Consider the following 22,573-nt stretch of genomic DNA (forward strand, 5'->3'; position numbering starts at 1 on the left):
AATCAGCAAACATCATTTTAACGTATCTACAATCATTAGCATCATCGCAGTAGTAGTAGTTGTAGTAGTAGCAGCTCTTCGGTCGGGATTGTGGACAGGGATTGGGTCGAGCTACTAATACTACTGTTGTTATTACTACTGCTACTACTGCTACTACTACTACTACTATTATTACTACTACTATTATTAGTGTTGCTACTACTGATACAGCTACTACCTCTACTACCACTACTGCTACTAATATTACTACTACTAATACTACTACTATTACTGTAGCTGCAGTAATATTAGTAATAGCAGTAGTAGCCGTAGTAATAACGATAGTAGTAGTACTAGTAATAGTAGTAGTAGTAGTAGTAGTAGTAATAGCTCGACCCAATCCCCGTCCACAATCCGGACCGAAGGGCTGCGTCAGTGTCAGTCCGTAAGGTGGAAAAGCGCCAGAAACCAGATGGAAGCCGAAAAGTGCAGCGAGAGCTTCTGAATGATTTAACCATAAACACAAACAACCATTTAAAGCGCTCTTAAAGCTACTACTCTACACTACAAAGCTTTCGCCCAAACAAAAGTTACTAGATGCTCTAAAAGAGTATTGGCGCATTTTACAAACGGTGTTCCCAAACATGCAGAGCTGGGGGAAAACAAGCTGGGTGCTCTCTCTCTCTCTCTCTCTCTCTCTCTCTCTCTCTCTCTCTCTCTCTCTCTCTCTCTCTCTCTCAGTTGTCCCTTTTTATACATGTATTGAATATATTTTGATGACACAAAAAATGCGAAAAACAAACTAGCTCGCTCGCTCGCTCTCTCTCTCTCTCTCTCTCTCTCTCTCTCTCTCTCTCTCTCTCTCTCTCTCCCAAGTGAATAAATTTTGATTTGGCACAAACGCTGTTCCCAAACATGCACAGCTGGGGGAAAACAAACTGGGTGCCTCTCTCTCTCTCTCTCTCTCTCTCTCTCTCTCTCTCTCTCTCTCTCTCTCTCTCTCTCTCTCAGTTGTCGCACATATATGTATTGAATATATTTTGATGACACAAAAAATGCGAAAAACAAATTGGCGCTCTCTCTCTCTCTCTCTCTCTCTCTCTCTCTCTCTCTCTCTCTCTCTCTCTCTCTCTCTCTCTCTCTCTCTCTCTCTCTCTCAAGTGAATAAATTTTGATTTGGGACAAAAAATGTGAATAACAAACCAACCATGTCTCTCTCTCTCTCTCTCTCTCTCTCTCTCTCTCTCTCTCTCTCTCTCTCATACATATTTTGATGTCAAGTGAATATATTTTGATTTGGCACAAAAAATGTGAATAACAAACTAGCATTTCTCTCTCTCTCTCTCTCTCTCTCTCTCTCTCTCTCTCTCTCTCTCTCTCTCTCTAAGTTGTCACTCATACATATTCTGATGTCGACAAATGAATATATTTTAATTTAGCAAAAAATAAGCTAAGAACAAATAGCTCTCTCTCTCTCTCTCTCTCTCTCTCTCTCTCTCTCTCTCTCTCTCTCTCTCTCTCTCTCTCTCTCCCCATATACATATATTGACAACGTCTATGAACTTGGGGTTGCGACGCCAATTTATAGCTGATTCAAATAATATATTTTGATTTCCCTGGCGAAAAAACAAGTTCCCAAGTCCTAGACATTGCCAGCTCCTATGCAAGGTTGCAATGTCACAGTATATAGAGCATATAGATTTTTGTTTCCATAGCGCAAAATATCACAAAAAAATATATATATGCGTGTGGTCACGGTAAAAAGACAAGGAAGAGCAGATGAAATGTTCTGGAAACACATGGTGAGGGAAAAAGTTCCAGGTTCCACAAATGATGTCACGATTGGCCTTCGAGTTGCTTTAGAAAGAGGAGCCCAGGAATTGGTTCGTGTATTTTTTAATAAATCCGATACCAAAAACTATAAATATAGCAAGCACTGGGACCAAAAAACTGACAGTACAAGTTTGAAAGGTGTAACAGGAGGCAACATCGCAGTTGCACTATGAATCAACTTTCAGGAGAGGATGGAAAGTAAGATGGAAGAAAGAGAATATGAAAGGAGGCACAGTAAAAGGGAACGAAAAGGGTTGCGGCCTAGGTGCCGAAGGCTGCTGCAAAGAACAACAAGTAATGCCACAGTGCACCGCATGAGGTGCACTGACGGTATGCCCCCTACAGGAAGGTAGTCCCTATAGAAGCAATGCTCAATAAAGAATTCGTGATTAGCTAATCACTGCACGAACAGAAGTTCGAACTAGAACGAAAGGTTGAAGAATTACAAGAGGACGATTAGCCAGTAAGCTAGCGAGGCCCTCTCTCTCTCTCTCTCTCTCTCTCTCTCTCTCTCTCTCTCTCTCTCTCTCTCTCTCTCTCTCTCTCTCTCTCTCATTAAATCAGTGTCCTCTCGAAATGAACGAAATAGAATACGATCAATTTAAGCTATTCCTATTTAGCACAGGGTAGAGGCATGGGATTCTTTATATGAAATACAAGACAGACACACAGATAGACAGTCAGAAAAACAGACATAGCGACCGAGAGAGTCTACCATTATATCTGTCTACCTACTGCACACTATAAACAACAATAATTCGTGCACCACTCTCATAATACATTAAGCTTTTCCATTACGCAAGCCATTCATTATTCATTACATGCTGAATGCTACAGGGTAAAATAATATGTTCACCATATTCAGAAAATCATGATACAAAATTTATTAGACCACAGATTTTCTAAAATTCACTTTAAATATATGAATTCCTTTCAACGTAGGGAAATGGGCGAGGAGATCACTTCTTTCAACGTAGGGAAATGGGCGAAGAGATCATTTCTTGCAATGTAGGGAAATGGGCGAAGAGATCATTTCTTGCAATGTAGGGAAATGGGCGAAGAGATCGTTTCTTGCAATGTAGGGAAATGGGCGAAGAGATCATTTCTTGCAATGTAGGGAAATGGGCGAAGAGATCATTTCTTTCGACGTAGGGAAATGGGCGAAGAGATCATTTCTTTCAACGTTGGGAAATGTGCGAAGAGATCACTTCTTTCAACGTAGGGAAATGGGAGAAGAGATCATTTCTTTCAACATAGGTAAATGGGCGAAAAGATCATTTCCTTCAACGTGGGGAAATGGGCGAAGAGATCATTTCTTTCAACGTAGGGAAATGGGTGAAGAGACAGCCCCGACTCATTATGGATGAACATTTCAACAAGACGAGATAACCTACTTGACGAGATAATTAGGATAATCAGACCAAGATTGCAATCATAATTATAAATGAACAGATCTCTGGGGTCATCGTTCCAACACTTATAAAGAGTGGCCATTGAAACCTCTTGCTAATTCAGCGACACTCGGCGCTCATTACGAAATTTGCCATTATGAATATGTTCAGTGCATAATAAATGAAAAGTATGAAAATCTGAATGATCAGGAAATGATAAGAATAGGTAATTGAAAATACGTCCAAATTAGCGCAAATATTTTATTGTGAAGAATATACTAAAACACATCAGTAGCTTATCTTAGCCTATATCAAGGACATAACAACAAAACAGAAGAGTAAGAACGAACTATCAATAAAGTGAGGAGGAAAATAAATAAATAAATAAATAAATAAATAAATAAATAAATAAATAAATAAATAAATAAATAAACAGCGCCGTAATTACAAAACCCAAAATTAAAACCGACCCAAGACGAACGAACTGAAGGACAGAGAGACGTGACTGCCCCTGAAACACGAAGCAAATTGAAACCTAACCCGAGCGCAGATCTCCGGATCCGGCGACAAAAACATCGAAAAATGCCCCCCGTCCCCCCCCCTCACCCCCTACCGCTCCCCCCACAACTTGTACCACCGCGTTCCAATTTAGGCGGAGTAGAATTAATGCTGCTAGATACAAGTTTATCAAACGCTGCAACAGCACAAATGCTCTCAAAGGCTTTGTGGATATTGAAAACAATAAAATTTCCCCTCAAAGAGGATAACGACATATCAACCTCAATCACAAAAAAAAGGGGCACCAACATTTGATCTGGATTTGCTGCGACCAAGCTGCTGGTGTCGATGCCGCCGCGGGAGGGTATGTCGGAAATTCATCAATACATATACATAAACACATATAGAAAAATATACATATGTATATGAGCATGTGTTTAAATACATGTAGACTACGTGTTGAATACTACCATCGCGTGGATAAGAAGCTTCTACCGCGGCGGGAGGGTATGCAGGAAATTCATTAACACATACATAAATACATATGCAAATATATACATACGTATATGATCATGTGTTTACATACGTGTAGCGTGCATGTTGAATACTTCCATCCCGTGAGTAATAAGCTGCGGCTGCCACAGGAGGGTATGAAGGAAATTCATCAACACATACATAAATACATATACAAATATATACATAAGTTTATGACCATGTGTTTAAATACATGTAGACTACGAGTTGAATACTACCATTGCGTGAATATTATGCTGCTGCCGAGGCGGAAGGGTGGCCTATGTAGGAAATTCATCAATACATACAGGCCAACAAAAATACATACACAAATATATACATACGTATATGAGCATGTGTTTAAATACATGTAGCATACGTGTTGAATACTTACACTGCGTAAACACTGAGCTATAATATTAAGATTATTGGTATCAAACTCACTCTTCAATCATATATATGAAGAGTCCAAACAGATAAGATGACTTGTTTACTTACCACGCAAGGGTCTTAGATCACAGCGGGATTAACTTGAGCTGAAGGCGACACACCTACCAAGTACACACATGCTCCTTACGTGCGTGCACATTAACACATACACAATACACATGCACACACACACACACACACACACACACACACACACATATATATATATATATATATATATATATATATATATATATATGTATAATATATATATATATACATATATATATATATATATGTATAATATATATATATATATATAGATAGATAGATAGATAGATAGATAGATAGATAGATATAGATAGATAGATATAGATAGATAGATAGATAGGTAGATAGATATACTTTATATATGTGTATATATATAAATACTTACATACATATATACACATATATAGATAGATAATATACTGTATATATGCGTATATATATAAATATTTACATATATATATATATATATATATATGTGTATATATATATATATGTATATATATATATATATATATATATATATATATATATATATATACAAAAATAAGAAAACAACTTTTAATTAAAACATTTACCGGCTCCAGAATTTTATTATACATGCTCACACGTATCTATATATACATATAAATTTGTGACTCACTCCGGGAATGAACCCCGGTCTCCTGAGTGACAGTCCCAGGCGGTAACGAAGGACCTTAGTCTGTCAATCGGGAGACCGAGGTTAGTTTCCGGTGTGAGTCAGAAATTTTATTTCTGTAGTACGTGCTCACTGTGTTCATTATTTCCATATATATATTATTTATATATATATATATATATATATATATATATATATATATATATATATATAAAATATATATTTAAAAGTGATCGTTAACAGATTCCACCTACCATGCAACTCCTGCGCAAAGACAGGCACTTATGCCTAAAAGCCCCATCACGCCTTTTTTGTAAGTAGTAGTTAGACGGCTGTGGTGGTCGCAACCATAATTAAAAAGGGCATGGGGGCTAATAACTAATCACCAAAAAAAGAGAAAAGGAAGGGCTAATTCCCTTTGTGTACATTCATGTATTTACACATAGCGTGTGTGAGTAGTGGAAAAAACATGCCCCAACAAAGCAATGAAAATCCCCGTTCTCTAAATAGGGCAAATTACCCGCGCACGCATGCGCTATGTAAAAGAAAAAAAACTACTAGTCTATGCAAGTGGACATAAAATATTAAGTAAAATTCCTGCACCCAGCGCAGAGCAAGATTCCAACAAACAAACAACGAAAGGAAGAAAACGGCCTCTAATCTTCCCCTTTCCTTATCAGAGCAGGTACTGCGCTGGAAAGGATCCCACCAGCCTAAGTCTGCGACAAAAGTAATCCGCGCATAAGTAAACATGCCGGAAACAAAAGAGCAATCTGATATTACATACTTGGGAGAGAAGGAAAGAATAAAACTTGCGCAGTGGGAGGTTCGTATAATAATAATAATAATAATAATAATAATAATAATAATAATAATAATAATAATAATAATAATAATAATAATAATAATAGTTCTACAAATGGCATTATAATAATAATAAATGCTAACTTATTATAAATAAAAGGGCTGCGAACTTAATAACTTTAAAATGTACATACGTTCATACACATTAATATATATGTATATGATATTTTATATACATACACACATATATGTATAGATATATACACACATACATATATAAATATATATATAAGCCTATACATACATATATATATATATATATATATATATATATATATATATATATATATATATATATATACAGATTATGTTTGTCTCAAAGCTAGTACTCCGTAAATTGTACTTTGCCAATTGAAAAATCTAGATCTAAACTATCCCGCTTTAAAAGCCTAACTTACGAAGTAATATATATATATATATATATATATATATATATATATATATATCATACAGTGGACCACTCTCTCCGAGTAACCAATCTCAACTAAGAGACCTAAGAGATCTCTTCGTTGAATCACTTCCTTTCCATCAAGATGGATTAAAAAAGAAACCCTTCGCCCTTATCCCCTGGAAACTTCGCGACAACTTAGTCAGAAATAAGATTAGTTCTGCGGCATGAAACTTCACTCGAGCTGGATGTGCGACCTCGTACAAATTACCTTAAAACGGAATAATATATATATATATATATATATATATATATATATATATATATATATATATATGTGTTATGTATTTATTTTATATATATATATTATATTCTCATTTTGGATTTATAATATTTATTTTGGAACTTTTCTTATTCTCATTTTTGGACTTCTCCTTCTTCTTCTTCTTCTTCTTCTTCTTCTTCTTCTTCTTCTTCTTCTTCTTCTTCTTCTTCTCCTTCTTCTCAGCCGGAGCCAATTATCTATCAGAAACCAGGCTGCTGAATGATGGATGGCCTCCAAAAAGAAATTAAGCGAGGCAGGGACGGTGAACCCTTTGAATAAAATACTAGCCAGGGAGATTTTCAAGAGAATAATCCATCGCGAAAATATAACAATTTGCAACAGAAATATCTCGTAAAATGCAACTTTGAAAAATCAAGGGAATTTTTGAGATAGTTTTTGCAATATCATTATTTAAGGCTGGATAAAAAATAACGGGAGCTTCGTAGTCATTGCAAGACTCACTAACGGTGAATACTGAATACTATTATGAGTCTCCCTGGTGATAAATAGCTTACCACTTAGAAATTCCCCTTCGGGGGTTGTTATTTCGAGGCTGAGTGACTCTGGTATTAAAAATTTGTAACTTAATGTTTGTGTACGTGAGTGTATGTATGTATGTATGTATGTATGTATGTATGTGTACGAAATCTGTGCCTTAATGCTTGTGTCCGTGAATTTGAATCTTAAATTACACACACACACACACACACACACACACACACACACACACACACATATATATATATATATATATATATATATATACATACATGTTTAATATAATTTAAATTCAAATCCACATATTTTAGAAAAACGAAATACAAACAATAGAAACCCCACTTACTTCTCATCCTCAGAACGGCATTTCAATAACAATACCCCCACCAAAAAGCGAGCCTCAAATGCCCGACCTCATCACTCCAGTGGCTTTTTGACGTAAAGCGTAAACAAACACTAAACCCGCACGAGCTTGTAAAAACACAAGGGAGGGACAGTCCAGGGCTAATTGCTATTGGCTACTAAAAATGCAGCTTCTATTAACTTCCTACTTAAAGCCCGGAGAGAGGCGGAGGACTGCAAAAATGAACCCGCTCTGCAAACACCATAACCTCCGTCCGGAATCACTTTGCAGTATTTCAGATGCAACTAATGACCGCGAGAAGAGCGAATCCGGAAACTTCCTTTTTTTGGGGCAAATTTAAAAGGATATCGGCTTCTGGAAATATTCGTCAAGGGAAAGAAAGAGATTATATTATACATTTGTCAATCCGTCATGAGAAAGAAAGTGATTATATCAAACACTTTCTCAATTCGTCATGAGAAAGAAAGTGATTATATTTCTCAATTCGTCATGAGAAAGAAAGTGATTATATTATATTTCTCAATTCGTCATGAGAAAGAAAGTGATTATATCAAACACTTTCTCATCTCGTCATGAGAAAGAAAGTTATTATATTATACATTTCTCAATTCGTAATGAGAAAGAAAGTTTTTATATCATACATTTCTCAATTCGTCATGAGAAAGAAAGTGATTATGTCAAACACTTTCTCACCTCGCCGTTAAGTTACGAAGCATTAATGTGAATGACACATTCACATTCAATAAACTAATGACGCACTTATGACACTTTCATATTACATACGAAGCATGGATTGCCGATAATCGATGTGAATTTGGTATCAAAATAACTGTATCTACTAAACTAGGTAGTATTCGCTCTAGACTTTAAACGACGAATAGCATGCCCTCACAAGGCAGCAACGGAGTGACGAACTGAAAGGTCCAAATGGAGTTCGCATTAGGTCTCAGGCAGTCCTTCAAACTGTCAATGATATAAAATGCAGGATTTTACAAATGGCTGTGTTTCTACTACCGCGTTTCTTCTTTTTTCTTCACTTTCCCCATCGATTTTATCATACAGTGCCGAACATTTAAAAAAATACGATGATTCTTCAAGTTTAAATATAACATCGGTGACCATTACTGCTGTGACGCCAAGTGGCCGTTACAAGACAACCATCAAATCAACTTGCAAGTTACTAGAATGGACTCTTGCCTTGCTGACCTACTCAAGACGAGCCCTAAACCATTTAAAGGATAACGCTTTAAGCAAGAGAGTACTTCAAAGAGTCCAATGGATGAATTCCTTTTACTTGTCCATTATGTAAATTGAAATCTAAATCAGGTTAGCTTTGTGCGCAATGTGCAATAACAAGGTCCATCCTTCTTTTGAAGTTCAATTAAGATTAAGAGATAAGAGATGTGCTGCATTTACTGAATCATTCATCTTACTGAACTCAGGGAGTAAGTCGACACATTATATACACATATATATATATATATATATATATATATATATAAGTCGACATATATATATATATATATATATATATATAAGTCGACATATATATATATATTTATATATATATATATATATATGCTATATATATATGTAATAATCTTAAATCTGGCTATTCTAGTATAACAAAAGATCCCCAATGCTCCTATTATAGTATATATAAAAGGCCACCCATCCACACAAAAGTTTGATTTGACCGACTTATGAAAATCTGGCTACAAGACCAGGCACCAGAGCATTTGCAGCCATCCAGTGCTTAAGGTGAATAGACGGAGTTCGAGTGTCTGGACAGCAAAGATGGAAAAAAGAAAGTGGGAACTGAGGTAGAGTAAAAGGTTGAAAACTGGGTGCACCATATTGACGTGCACTGACGGCGCTACCTCCCTAGGGGGTGCACACACAGAGTTAACGATTCTACAAATAACATAACGACAGAACATATATAATACCCAGGATCCAGTGCCAATTTCGAAACGCGTGTTATGTAAATCAATCCATCAGCGCGTTGTTCACTCCGACAGTAATCAGCTGGATTAATAACTAAATCGTAAATCCGTTTACAGGGCGTTTCCGTGTCCTATTTATCATGATTTATTTCGTCATAAATCGGATGAATGAAAAATATTGGGTGATGAATGCCGCGGGAGAAAATGAGCTCCGTAAAAAATCGAAGCTGAGTGATTGGGTCGCTCACCTGTGGCGTCGCTCATTTGCGAGGCCACTGACGTCGAGGAGGAATAATAAGAGGGAAGGAAAGGAGGAAGAAGAAGAGAATATCAAAACAATCTAATAAACAATGAGAGTAAAGAGCCGCAAATAAGTCAGCCAATGACTGAGAGAATCAACGATTAGAGCTGTTCGTTTTAATGACAAAATCAATCATTCCCAGGGAATAATCAAGCAAAAATGAGGAACAAACAATCGTGACGAATAGATCATCAAATGGACAGGCGAACCAACTTCATTAGGCAAAGTTTAGATGTCGGAGTTATTATGGCAGTGCTGGGACATGTAACTAGGTTAGGTTAGGTCTCATAAAACTTACTTTCTTTTCCTCCAACACAATCTAAAACATTTCCTTTTTAAAGAGGACAAACAGATTCGAAAGGTAATATTTTCAGAAGTGTCAAAATGTCTACCGTGTACATAAAATATCTCGAGAACGGATGAACGCATTTCGATGGAACTTGGTGGAAATATTCACCAGATGACTCCCCCACCCCTCACCCAAGTGATCAGTTCCTGGTTAATTTCCACAAAGATCTGGTGATTTGACGCCACGGAAACCACCTCATTCATCAAAAAGTCCAGGGACAGGCTCTCTACTAATTGATCCTCATGAAAGTAAACATGAACAGACAAAATTGCTTGAATCTCCGTAGCATACAGAAGCCAAGTAGCTTCTACCAGAAGACAATTCTTAATAAAAAGTTGTTTACTAAGGCATATGAAACAACGTCGGAAAGACTGATATACAATCAGGCATACGAAACAAAGTCGGAAAGACTGATACACAATCAGGCATACGACACAACGTCGGGAAGACTGATACACAATCAGGCATACGAAACAACGTCGGAATGACTGATACACAATCAGGCATACGAAACAACGTCGGAATGACTGATACACAATCAGGCATACGAAACAACGTCGAAAAGACTGATACACAATCAGGCATACGAAACGAACGTCGGAAAGACTGATACACAATCAGCCATACGAAGCAACTTCGAAAAGACTGATGCACAATCAGGCATAGGAAACAACGTCGGGAACACTGCTACACAATCAGGCATACGAAACAGCGTCGGAAAGACTGATACGCAATCAGAAAAAAATATCCTGTGAAAAATGTACGTTCCGCTGTTAGCCTCCCCATCTTACCACACATTCTCCAGCACTGCGATTACCCTTCATTAAAAGAAAAAGAGTAAAACGAAACCACCGGGTCAATGAAAGAAAAGACATTTAAAACCACAAACAGGCAGACAAAAATAACAAACAAACAACACAAAAGAGAATAGGAATTGCAACCAAGAAAACCTCGTTAACAGGTCAACAAATATTGTTTAATTTTTGCGCCCCTCTTTTTACCAAGCACACCCGGCTGATGGGGGAACGCAAAGCCATTATTCACGTTATATTGTACGGCGGTGAAACAAAAATCCACCCGAATGCCATGGCTAAGTCATAAGAACTCAGGAACCAATGAATAACAAAGCAGCTCTTTCGTTCACCTTATTCCAATACTGGTAAACATTCACCTTAACCACCCCAACTCCCAACCCCTTACAATATCAACCCCCTAACCCCCAAGCACTTACACTATCACCACATCACCCCTAAACCCCCTCTAACCACTCCAAACCCCTCAGCCTACACACCCACAACCATACCCCAATAAAACCATTAGCAACAATGAATAATTATTCATGTTGCATATTGAGTCATTTTGGGCAGGCCAGGGGTTACTCTGAGGCGAGGGAGGGAGGGGGTAGGAGGCCGAAGGAGGGGGGAGGGAGGGCAGAAGGGCCACCATGGGCATAAAATGACAGCCCATAAAAGGTCAGTGCATGGATGAATTGACGTCCTCGTGATAGGGGAATAATGAGGCACTTGCGGCCATTTATTGTTTGCTCGGACTTACCTTTTGAGTGAAAGCACTTCTATAACAGACATATATACCCGAGATGAAGAACGTGGTGCTGGATACAAAGGCAGGAGAGGGGTTGGTTTATCGATTTATTCGACTGGCGACGCACTTGGCGAGATCATTCATACGGAGAGAAATGCAACGGGGCCCCCGAGTTGTTGTGTGTGAAGGCTGACAAACAAATTAGTCTAGTAACAAATAAACAAAAAAGACAACAGACAAACAAAAACATGAGCAAACAACGTATACAATTATATTTACTGATTGGTTTGTTGTTCCTCTCTCTCTCTCTCTCTCTCTCTCTCTCTCTCTCTCTCTCTCTCTCTCTCTCTCTCTCTCTCTCTGACAGAAATATATATATGATTAAAATCACAATTGCACGTGATTTATGTTACTTAAAACCACAAGTGAAGACAATATACTGAGTTTTAAGTGATACACACACATACATACACACACACACACACACATATATATGTGTGTATAATATATATACAGTACTGTATATATATATATATATATATATATATATATATATATATATATATATATATATATATATATATATTATATATACGTATAAATATATGTATATATATATAATACATATCTATCCACACATACACACACGTATATATATCTAATACATATAATATACATATATAATATATATACATACATAAATTTAATGCACGAAGATAATCCCATCGCCTAGCTATCACACTGACAGCGGATCGAGATGATGAGACGGACAGATAAACCCATTTTGTACATACATTTGCTGTACTTATGATAATCGCTCGGAACGAGTGACTGCGTGAGCGCGTGCAATCCTTTCCTCCGGACTTTTTTTTTTTTTTTTTTTTTTTTTCATTTCCAAAATACGAAATGGCAACGCCGCTGCATTCAAGTATAATGTGGCTGTTTTTTTTTTTATATAAAATTGAAAAGCAGATTACGGGCTTATGCCAGAGTCTCTGCCGGCCGGTCCATTATCGAAATTATTTGAAAGTTACAAACTTCATTTCCGGAAAGGACGAATTTATTATCAGAGGAGAGAGAGAGAGAGAGAGAGAGAGAGAGAGAGAGAGAGAGAGAGAGAGAGAGAGAGAGAGAGAGAGAGAGAGAATGAATCCTTGGCCGGCACTCATACGTTCATTTTTTTTTATTCCTCTATCTTTTTTTTTTTCCGAGGCAAAATTGCAATAGGTCTGGCTGATAAAATAAAACGGTAATGCCTAGAAAATATGAATGGGCTTCATTCGATTTTTAAAAAATAAAGGATAAGTCTACGTGACGCGAAATGAGATAATGAACAATGCCGAATACCTTGACTACCTTCAATATATATATATATATATATATATATATATATATATATATATATATATATATATATATATATATATATATATATACATACATATATATGTATGTATATATAAATAGATGTATATTTATATATATACTGTATATACATATATATAATTTATATATTTATATTTCATACATATACATATATATATATATATATATATATATACATATATATATATATATATATATATATATATATATATATATATATATATATGCGTTTGTTATATGTGTGTGTATATATACGAGCATATTTACATGTGTAACTAGGCAGTGTCCTACACGTACTTCTAACAAGTGTACCCATGGACCAGACCGGTTCTCCCATCATACTTTATGATGAAAGCATTCTTGTATGTATGTATGTATGTATGTATTATGATTCACGATCATCGGTGCCTATTTCTTGAGGCTATATTTTAGTCTCAATACTTGGCAAATTGCACGCGCAACACCTTACTGTATCCCAAGAACTGTTTGCTGCAGTTCATTAGACCGCGTTAAGTTGTCAATAAGTATATGGAAGCAAGTTGATATACAGCACTGCTGTGGAGGAATTTGGACAAAGAAGTACTGACAGAATGAAAATAGTTGATAGGTATACGATTCTGGACACGGTCATTCATTAATATAATAATAATAATAATAATAATAATAATAATAATAATAATAATAATAATAATAATAATATACGAAGAAGAAGAAGAATGAATAGGTACGTGTTAATCTGATGTCCTAAACACCAAATATGCAATCAAACACTGAAATACGGTATACACATGATAAAAATTATCATTTTTTATTAAATAAGTAAAAAAATTTCGTCCACGATACCTCCTGTAAATGTAAACTTTACCTTTATGGCAAACGTATAACGGGCCTCTTTCGAGGGGCAGGTCTATCGCTTTCTCGGGGGTAAGGTCTCGCTTCTTCATTTCCCATTCTCGCCGTTTCCATCAGGCCTTGGAGATATCTGCGTTAACATGGCTCTCTCTTTGGCCCTTTTTCGTTAAAAAGACAAACTTCCTATCTCTTTCAGGTTACTAAAAATTGGTAATAAACACTTCCATATTCAGTGAAGACCAAGTTTAAGAATGCTGGAAGTGAACGCATTCTTCAGTCTAGTCCATTTGCTATGACATTTATACAGTTTCGAACGTAGCACCTGTCACTGTAGAAAGGTCCAAAGTACCAGTCACTGTAGAAAGGTCCAAAGTACCAGTCACTGTAGAAAGGTCCAAAGTACCAGTCACTTTAGAAAGGTCCAAAGCACCAGTCGCTGCAGAAAGGTCCAAAGTATACCTTAGTTTAACCAGACCACTGAGCTGATTAACAGCTCTCCTAGAGAGGTGCTGGCCCGAAGGATTAGACTTATTTTACGTGGCTAAGAACCAATTAGTTACCTAGCAACGGGACGTACAGCTTATTGTGGAATCCGAACCACATTATGACGAGCGATGAATTTCTGTCACCAGAATTAAGTTCCTCTAATTCTTCATTGGCCGGCCGGAGAATCGAACGCGGGCCCAGCACAGTGCTATCCGGGAACGATATCGACCCGTCCAATGAGGAACCAAAAATGAACTGTAAAACTGTATTCTCAATGAGGGTTATCAAGGCTAGCTGACAGCTGCAGGCTGCATCACAATAAAAAAAACTGCATTATTGAAAAGAATGAGGACTATACAAGACTGTGAGAACTGGCCTAACATGGCTTAAACAGGTACAGAAACAAAGGAAGAATCCTCACAAACACCTCTGAAGAGGAATTTCCCCCCCCCTTCCCCTCCCTCCCAACCTCCACCTCTCTTTACGTCCTTCAAGACGACGTAGCGATTACGGGAAGAGACACTCGCACGTCGCTTTACGGACTGCTCTAGGAGCAAGAGCCCGTGCTGGCATAACGCCAGCTTAATCAAAAACAACAACAGCACATCGTTCTGGGTAATGAGGACTAGCACTGTAATGTATAACAGAATAGATTAGAATATACAATTTAGGACGGAGGCCAAGCGCTGGGACCTATGAGGTTATTCAGCGCTGAGAGGAAAATTGAAAGCAAAAGGTTACAGAGGTGTAACAAGAGGAAAACCTCGCAACTGTTAGAAGAGGGTGGAAAGTAGGATGGAAGAAAGAATACGAACGGAGGTACGGTAAAGGAATGAAAGGGGTTGCAGCTAGGGGCCGAAGGGACGCTGCAAAGAACCTTAAGTACTGCCTACAGTGCACCGGACGTGAGGGAGCACTGCAATATAGAAACTGGTTATCTCTTATCCCTGGGATAGGACTTCACATCATCCGCATATTCAACATGAATTTACCCTGTCCCACGACCTTCCCGCGTGAGCTTACCTGCCTAGTGACCTCTGAACGAGAATTTACCCTCAGCCCTGACCTCTGACGAGGAATGTCCAGCACTCGGCAATAATGCATACCACTTTCCACTTTCAAATTAAGCCGCGTTATACAGCGGCTGATTTCCTTTTACAATCAAATGCTATTAATGGCTTTTAAACTCACGGTGGTAATCTCAAATTCCAGGAAAGTGATTCAATTCCGGGAAAGTGCTTCAATTATTTAGTTCTAAATTCAGAATTTAATACTGTGCCATATACTTAGTTTATACGCCTCTTTATTTAAAAAAGAAAAACTATTAATTATAAACAGACAACCAATAACGGATGAAAATTACGTAAACTCCTATAGGTGTATGAATTTGCTATTATATACTCGTATATATGTATGTATATATATATATATATATATATATATATATAATATATATATATATATATATATGTGTGTGTGTGTGTGTGTATATATATATATAAAATATATGTAGTATATATATATATATATATATATATATATATATATATATATTAAAGAGAATGTGCTATTGACTCTGCGCTCAAAGAAAAGGTTTCATCCAATCCCAGTGTAGAACTTCATCATTGGCAATTTCTGGAACTGATGTATCGTCCGGGGCACGAAGGCGGAAATATATATATTGATGGATGATCAACATCCCGCAATTCAGAGAAAGGGCGCCTCGGCTGCAAAGGCCAAATGGGGAAAATTACAGCCTCCGAAAATCGAGGGATCAAACTCAAGGGTTTGGGTCTGTTGCCAAGCACAGCTGCGCACGCGCGAACACACAGACACAGAAATACACACACACACACACGCACATATAATATATATATATATATATATATATATATATATATATATGTGTGTGTGTGTGTGTGTGTGTGTGTGTGTGTGTGTGGTCGCGCATGCACAGATATATATGTGAGTACAGAACACAATTAAAAAAGGTAAAAAAAAAGGTTGAAGCTATTCAGATCACCTGCTTGCGTACTATATGTGGCGTAAGGAGAACAGAAAAAGTAAGGAATAGGAGACGCGTAGAACGAAAAGTACAAAGGTTAGCGCAGCTGAAAGGAAGGTTCACAGTACTCGGGGATGGTTTGGTCATGTGGAAAGAATGAAGGACAACAGATGGTTTATGGTTTATAATTCCTGAGCGTTTGCAGGAAGGAGGATAAGAAGACTCAGAGAGTGCTGGACAGGTCGACTGAAAACGGTACTGTAAAGGGAGTGTCTTAATATTTAGAAACCAGAGTGGGTGGAGGTGGTGGGGGGTTAACGACAGGTGAGAATGGTGCAGAGCAATACCGAGAATCCTTCTGTTCACGTGTATGAAGAGGCTGGTGCTTTGGAAGTTTCCAGGACATTGGTCTCATCCACGTTTCAGCAGCTAAAGTTTGAATGCCTTAATAACCTCTGTCATGTTTTTCTCCGAAAGTCTGGGAAACAACAACAAAATTAAACCTGCATTCAATGTAAGCTTACATTATCGTTAGACTCCTCCAAGTGATGTCAATAGGCAAGAAACCAGAATTATAGACTGATCTGATCCACATCTGACATGAAAACAAAATTACATCCTCATGACACAGGGGGATTTTTTTTTTTTTTTTAGGAGACAGGGAAATCTCTTTAAACGCATTACGATTTCGGCTTCCAGAAGACGTCACCGCCCTAATGTTTACTGTACGTGAGACGAAGTTTTGGCAAAGTTGATTTAAAATTCGATACTGCCTTCCCACAATCGACTGGGTTCTGAAGTTGGTATCGTCGTCCTTGCAAAGGTTTCGAATGTGGAGGCTATTTCTGTGGTAAGGCTGATCCGGTTTGTAGGCAGCGCTTGAAATAAAATATAAAGATGGAAAACGAGCGGGGCCTTATACCGGTATGGAAACGATAACGCCTCTTCAGAAATGGAAGGTTGTGAAATACAACGAAAACATGAGATGCGTGATTATTCCAAAAGTTAGGGGTAACGAAACAAAACAGATCCGAGAATGGAGGGTAAGATTTCCAAAGTCAACATTAAGTTTCTCACAAATTAAGTAAAGAAAAAGTACGAAATATCTTTTTAAAATCATCTCACATCACTGTAAATCATTATTCGATTACCGAACAACCTGTTAGGTAGCAAGACGTAAATAAACAAACAAATAAATAAATAAGTAAATAAATTCATAAAAATCACCAGAGTAAATGAATTCCACTGCATATTTAGGCCGCCTCTACAGACTCCACTGATCTGAATAGTATATATTAACCAGCAGAAACAAATTCCCTTTTACATATAGGGAGGATGATTAATATTTGGTGGGACTCCAATTCTGGGGCACGGGGGGGGGGGGAATATTAAATAACATTATGAAAATAACGCGGCTACATTAATTTGGGCGATATTTTGATAAGCCCAGATTTTACGCCGAAGTGCACCCGCTAAACCTATTCTAAATAGCAAGTTACGAAATTCATCATTATGATTACATTTTACCCTCGTGGCAAATGGCAAAATATGCCAATTTAGTTTACCAGCCAATTTTCTCTTTGCGGCTTCATATTGAATTTAGCTAATTAAAAACTCGCTTTTTTTATTCTTTTTAATGCGAATCCGAAAACTTGATTGGGAATTTGATTTACGGCTAATAATAATATTATCCCAACATCTGATGGCGAAGCATAAAGAGGCGATCGGGAACTCGAGTTCTCTTGCTGTGGTGAACAAGAATGAGGAGAAGAACAAGGGAAAGGGGTGATGACTGGGGAGAGATGGGGGATAAGGGGAGAAAGGGGGGAGGGGTGATAAAAAAAGGGGAGGGGGTCGTGTACACATCGATATAGTCCATCTAAAGCATCGGGCAAACCATAAAATAAGAGCCAGAGGTGACTATAATGGCCTGGTGCCCCAAATCTAGACCTATATACAAGTCTATACTAGACCTATATACAAGCAAACACATAATACCGTCATAAAACATACATAAACGCGCGTGTAAACATTAGACCAGTACAGAATGCGTCAAGATACATTCCTAGTCTCCCTGCAAAGCGCACCTCACACGCGACAAAGAAAAACGCACATTCGCAATGAATTCCTTCTCTTAAAAATAATGAAAATAAGATCCGAGGCTTCTGGAAATGTGTAAAGAAAATCTCGCGAGATGGAATAAGTTTTCATATCTGGATGGGAAAAATGAGATGAATATTTGCATGAGGAGGAAATATTCATGAAAGCAAACGAGTACGATCTTCGGGAGATATGTAAGGATAAGAGGGACATAACGTCATGGAGAATCTCAAGCAAATAAAAAAAACTTCATAGTTTTTCGCTAGCTTCTAGAGTGCTGGTACATTAGACTAGTAAGTCACTTCACATACATAATTTAAATGAAAGAATCACTAAGTAATTATTATTTAACAATCTTTGAAACCCCGTAGCTACAATAATGTGTTTGATTACTATCAATGTTCAAAAAGAAAAACTCAAATATATACCTTAAATAAAGACCAACAACTTGTAGGCTAAGTACCGGAGATAACCAGTTACGTTAAACTTTGCTCATTTACACTGAAAACGTTCAGCGCTGGTAGTAAAAGCTTAATTATAGTTTAGTTTCTCTTTGTGAAAATCTTGACAACTTTGATTACATGGGGTGTTACTGATTTTGCAAATAAAACCGAATTTATTCAAAACTCTAAAGGAATTCAAAAAGAAATTAAACTATGCCTAACCTTAATTGTTACCGCCAACACGGAACACTTTAAATATCAATATTTTGGTAATCAGCATGCACATTAAACTTATTCAGCAAGAGATGAAATGGTCTTTTCAATAACATCCATAGTTAGCCATTTGCATTTTGCTTTCTCGGAATCCTTATTCATATGTTCAATTTGGCGTTTGGTGATAAATTACTAAACACCGTCATTACAGATTTTCGAAATTTATTCCCCTTCACTTCCTAGTTACCTTCAAAATCCATATAAAGCCATACTAATACTCTAGAAAGTTGTCATTATAAGTGATTAATGAACTGTTCATGTCGTTCATTAATCATATTCTAACGATTTTTCCTTATCAGTTTTACAATACAGTAATTCATAAATTACTACAAAACATTTTCTTAATTAACCACCTTCCCTCCCACACACACTGCTACAAAAACCGACTCTGATTCTCAAAGAAAACTATTTTTAAAAAAGTCAAACCCTACTTTGTGACAAAGCAGTACAGTCACAATTTTTTTATGTACTTTCTAGGTTAAAGATGAACTGTCACACTTCATTATTTGAAATCAAATCAACTGGTTTATCATGAATGGAAAGTTGTCACACAGAAGGTCCTGATGAAAAGTTCATTCCCTCCGTTGCCTTCATGGTATAAAAGGCTCAAAGAAAAGACTACAAACTCACTGCAAAGAGTAGCCGATAACATGAACTAACAAAACCAAGATGCTAAAGCAATATAATCAAATGAAATGCTTAACTTAACAGCAAAGGACATATCAAATAAACTAGCCATCAAAGTAAGGGATTTCTAAGGCCATTCAAAATCTAAGTGGCACCACTGAAACAGGTACAATACAATATATCAAAAATATAGTTAGAAAGGACACAAACATAACATTTAAAAAGAAGCACACACAGAAAACAAACATACAAACACACAAGATGCTTATGCTGAAACAAGCAAAATCAGAATGAAGGTCAGTCCAAGTAGAATGGTCACAACAAAGCTAGCAGCAAATAAGAATCAGGGTGCTTGAGGTGCTCAAACCAAGTACCAGTTTTCAGCTGTCAATATACATCTAAGCTAATATCAGCATAGAAACCTAGCCTCATGATGCACTATGCAGCTTTGACTCACAAGTTTTCCTATGTGCTACTATCAGTAAAAAACACTGGCCTCTAGATCTGTGGTTTGAACTGAAATGTTTCCTTCAATGCTGTTTTCAGTAAAGAACACTGGCTTCCAGATAGTGTGCAGACATGATTTGGACCCATGTGAGCAAGAGACTACGAATAATTAAGGATAATCTATAACAGATAGAACAAAAAATAATCAAATTATCACACTGAAGGTGTAGCTGACATAATACAGTATTTTCTAACCAGTCTTTATGCAACATAATGGTAAAAATATAAAAGACAATTCAAGGCTGACTAACCTAAAGGAATGATTCTGTACATTAACACAGCACAGCTGACTGGTTTCTGGTACTGCAAAAAGGATTAATTTGAAGTATTTTCTCTGCCATTTATTTGCTAAAGCCTAACCCTGTATTTTCCGGGACACTAAGAACTTCAGGCAAACACAAACGGGGAGGGGTTCCATAAAAAATAAGAGGATTTCTCTTTAATTTGTGTCAATTTAGGATAAATGGCCTTACAATGGGCATACTCTTATTAATTTCATATAATTACAGTTTCAACACTTATGCAATACTAGTTTTAATACCGTTTTTCCATTTTATTACAACATTCATTCAAAACAAACTTCCTTTTGTTCCATCAAAACTACATTAAAGTGACTTTTGCTTCAAACTGCTTAACCAACAAATGCATTTACTACAATATCTTAGTATTGCTTTTTTTTTCCAAGGAACACACACACACCACTCTTTGGGGCGATGCATGAACTTCATTTAACCAACAAAAAAAAATTACACTACATTGCAATAATAAAGAACAGGAAAACCAATGAGCATACATTGCTGGCCATCTTATGGTCGTAAAAGATGCTGTCATGACTTGCAATCATGGCTTGCAACCTGGGTTCACCATAACAACCTATACAAATCAGTTGATCTGATGAAGCAATTTGGGAGAGCATTTTAAAACAGTTTAAACAAATATTAGATAGGTTAAGAATGTAGCTACCTGCCTAGCTAACCCTGAGTCTGTAATACTGTACATAGGAGTTAATAACAATATTGTACTGTACTACATTAAGATGTGACTTTTAAAAATATCCAGAGGTCAATAAATGATTTTGTTACAAAACTGACAACTTGTACAAGTAGAGCAAAAACAGGAAACTTAGCCTCAATCACCTTGAAACTTTGACAGTTCCCAATACCAATTTATATTAGCAAGTAGGATATCAAGCCAAAAGTGCAATTCAAATCGTAGTTTTATAAGGATTGACCACTGTGGTTTGCTTATAGCTTTGTTCTTCTTTATAATTGCCAATTGAAAAAGTAAAATGCATATTTTCCTAGTGTGACTGTATACAATTTTAATGATATTGACAACATAAAAAAATCCCACTAATTTGAATATCATCACCATTCCATTCCCAAATAAAGACTAACCTAGCCTAACCTGTCATAAGGCAAAAGTGGACAACTTAAGCTCAACATAACACTGAGTATGTCTTGCCTAGAGGCGGAAGTAAATAGGCTGAATATAATAGAGGCTTCAACAAATTAAGGGGAATAATTAAAGAAGGACCTTATAGGTTTTTCTGCAGCTTTAAAACCTGTTGGGATACATTTGTTACTTACGACTGTGCAGAGTTACAGCATAAGCTCTGCTTCGTACAAGACTTTACTAATATTTGCAAGGATTAAGCTAAAACTGTACTTTACTTTAGGAGGGGTCAAGCTACACATTTATTGGTAGAAATGGTCCAAAAATCAGTTACTATATACTACACACAGCAGCAAGTCTTACTTTATTGGTAAATATATCTCAGTTACATAGTCTAGGCTATAATGGGTATTTTCAAATTAGCTTATTCCAAGCACCTTCCTTTTCTTTCAAAGCACAATAGCATTTTATAAAAATACTACCACAGAATGAGCCTAGGACTATTGTAGTTAACTGAAGGTTACTATACCAAGTGCAGGGCTAGTCTATGTTATCCCAGAGGTTTCAGGAAAGGTTGGGAGCTGGGGTCTG

The 22,573-nt window shown here is 36.8% G+C and overlaps 1 protein-coding gene across 9 annotated transcripts in view; it reads right to left on the minus strand.

Annotated features, from left to right (window-relative positions):
* LOC136849810 (cell adhesion molecule Dscam2-like) overlaps positions 1–22,573 on the minus strand; it is a 427,710-nt gene that overhangs the window by 364,743 nt on the left and 40,394 nt on the right. The gene's annotated exons all lie outside the window — the stretch shown is intronic.

The sequence above is a fragment of the Macrobrachium rosenbergii genome, chromosome 21, assembly GCF_040412425.1.
Source record: "Macrobrachium rosenbergii isolate ZJJX-2024 chromosome 21, ASM4041242v1, whole genome shotgun sequence".
Classification (NCBI taxonomy): Eukaryota; Metazoa; Arthropoda; class Malacostraca; order Decapoda; family Palaemonidae; genus Macrobrachium; species Macrobrachium rosenbergii.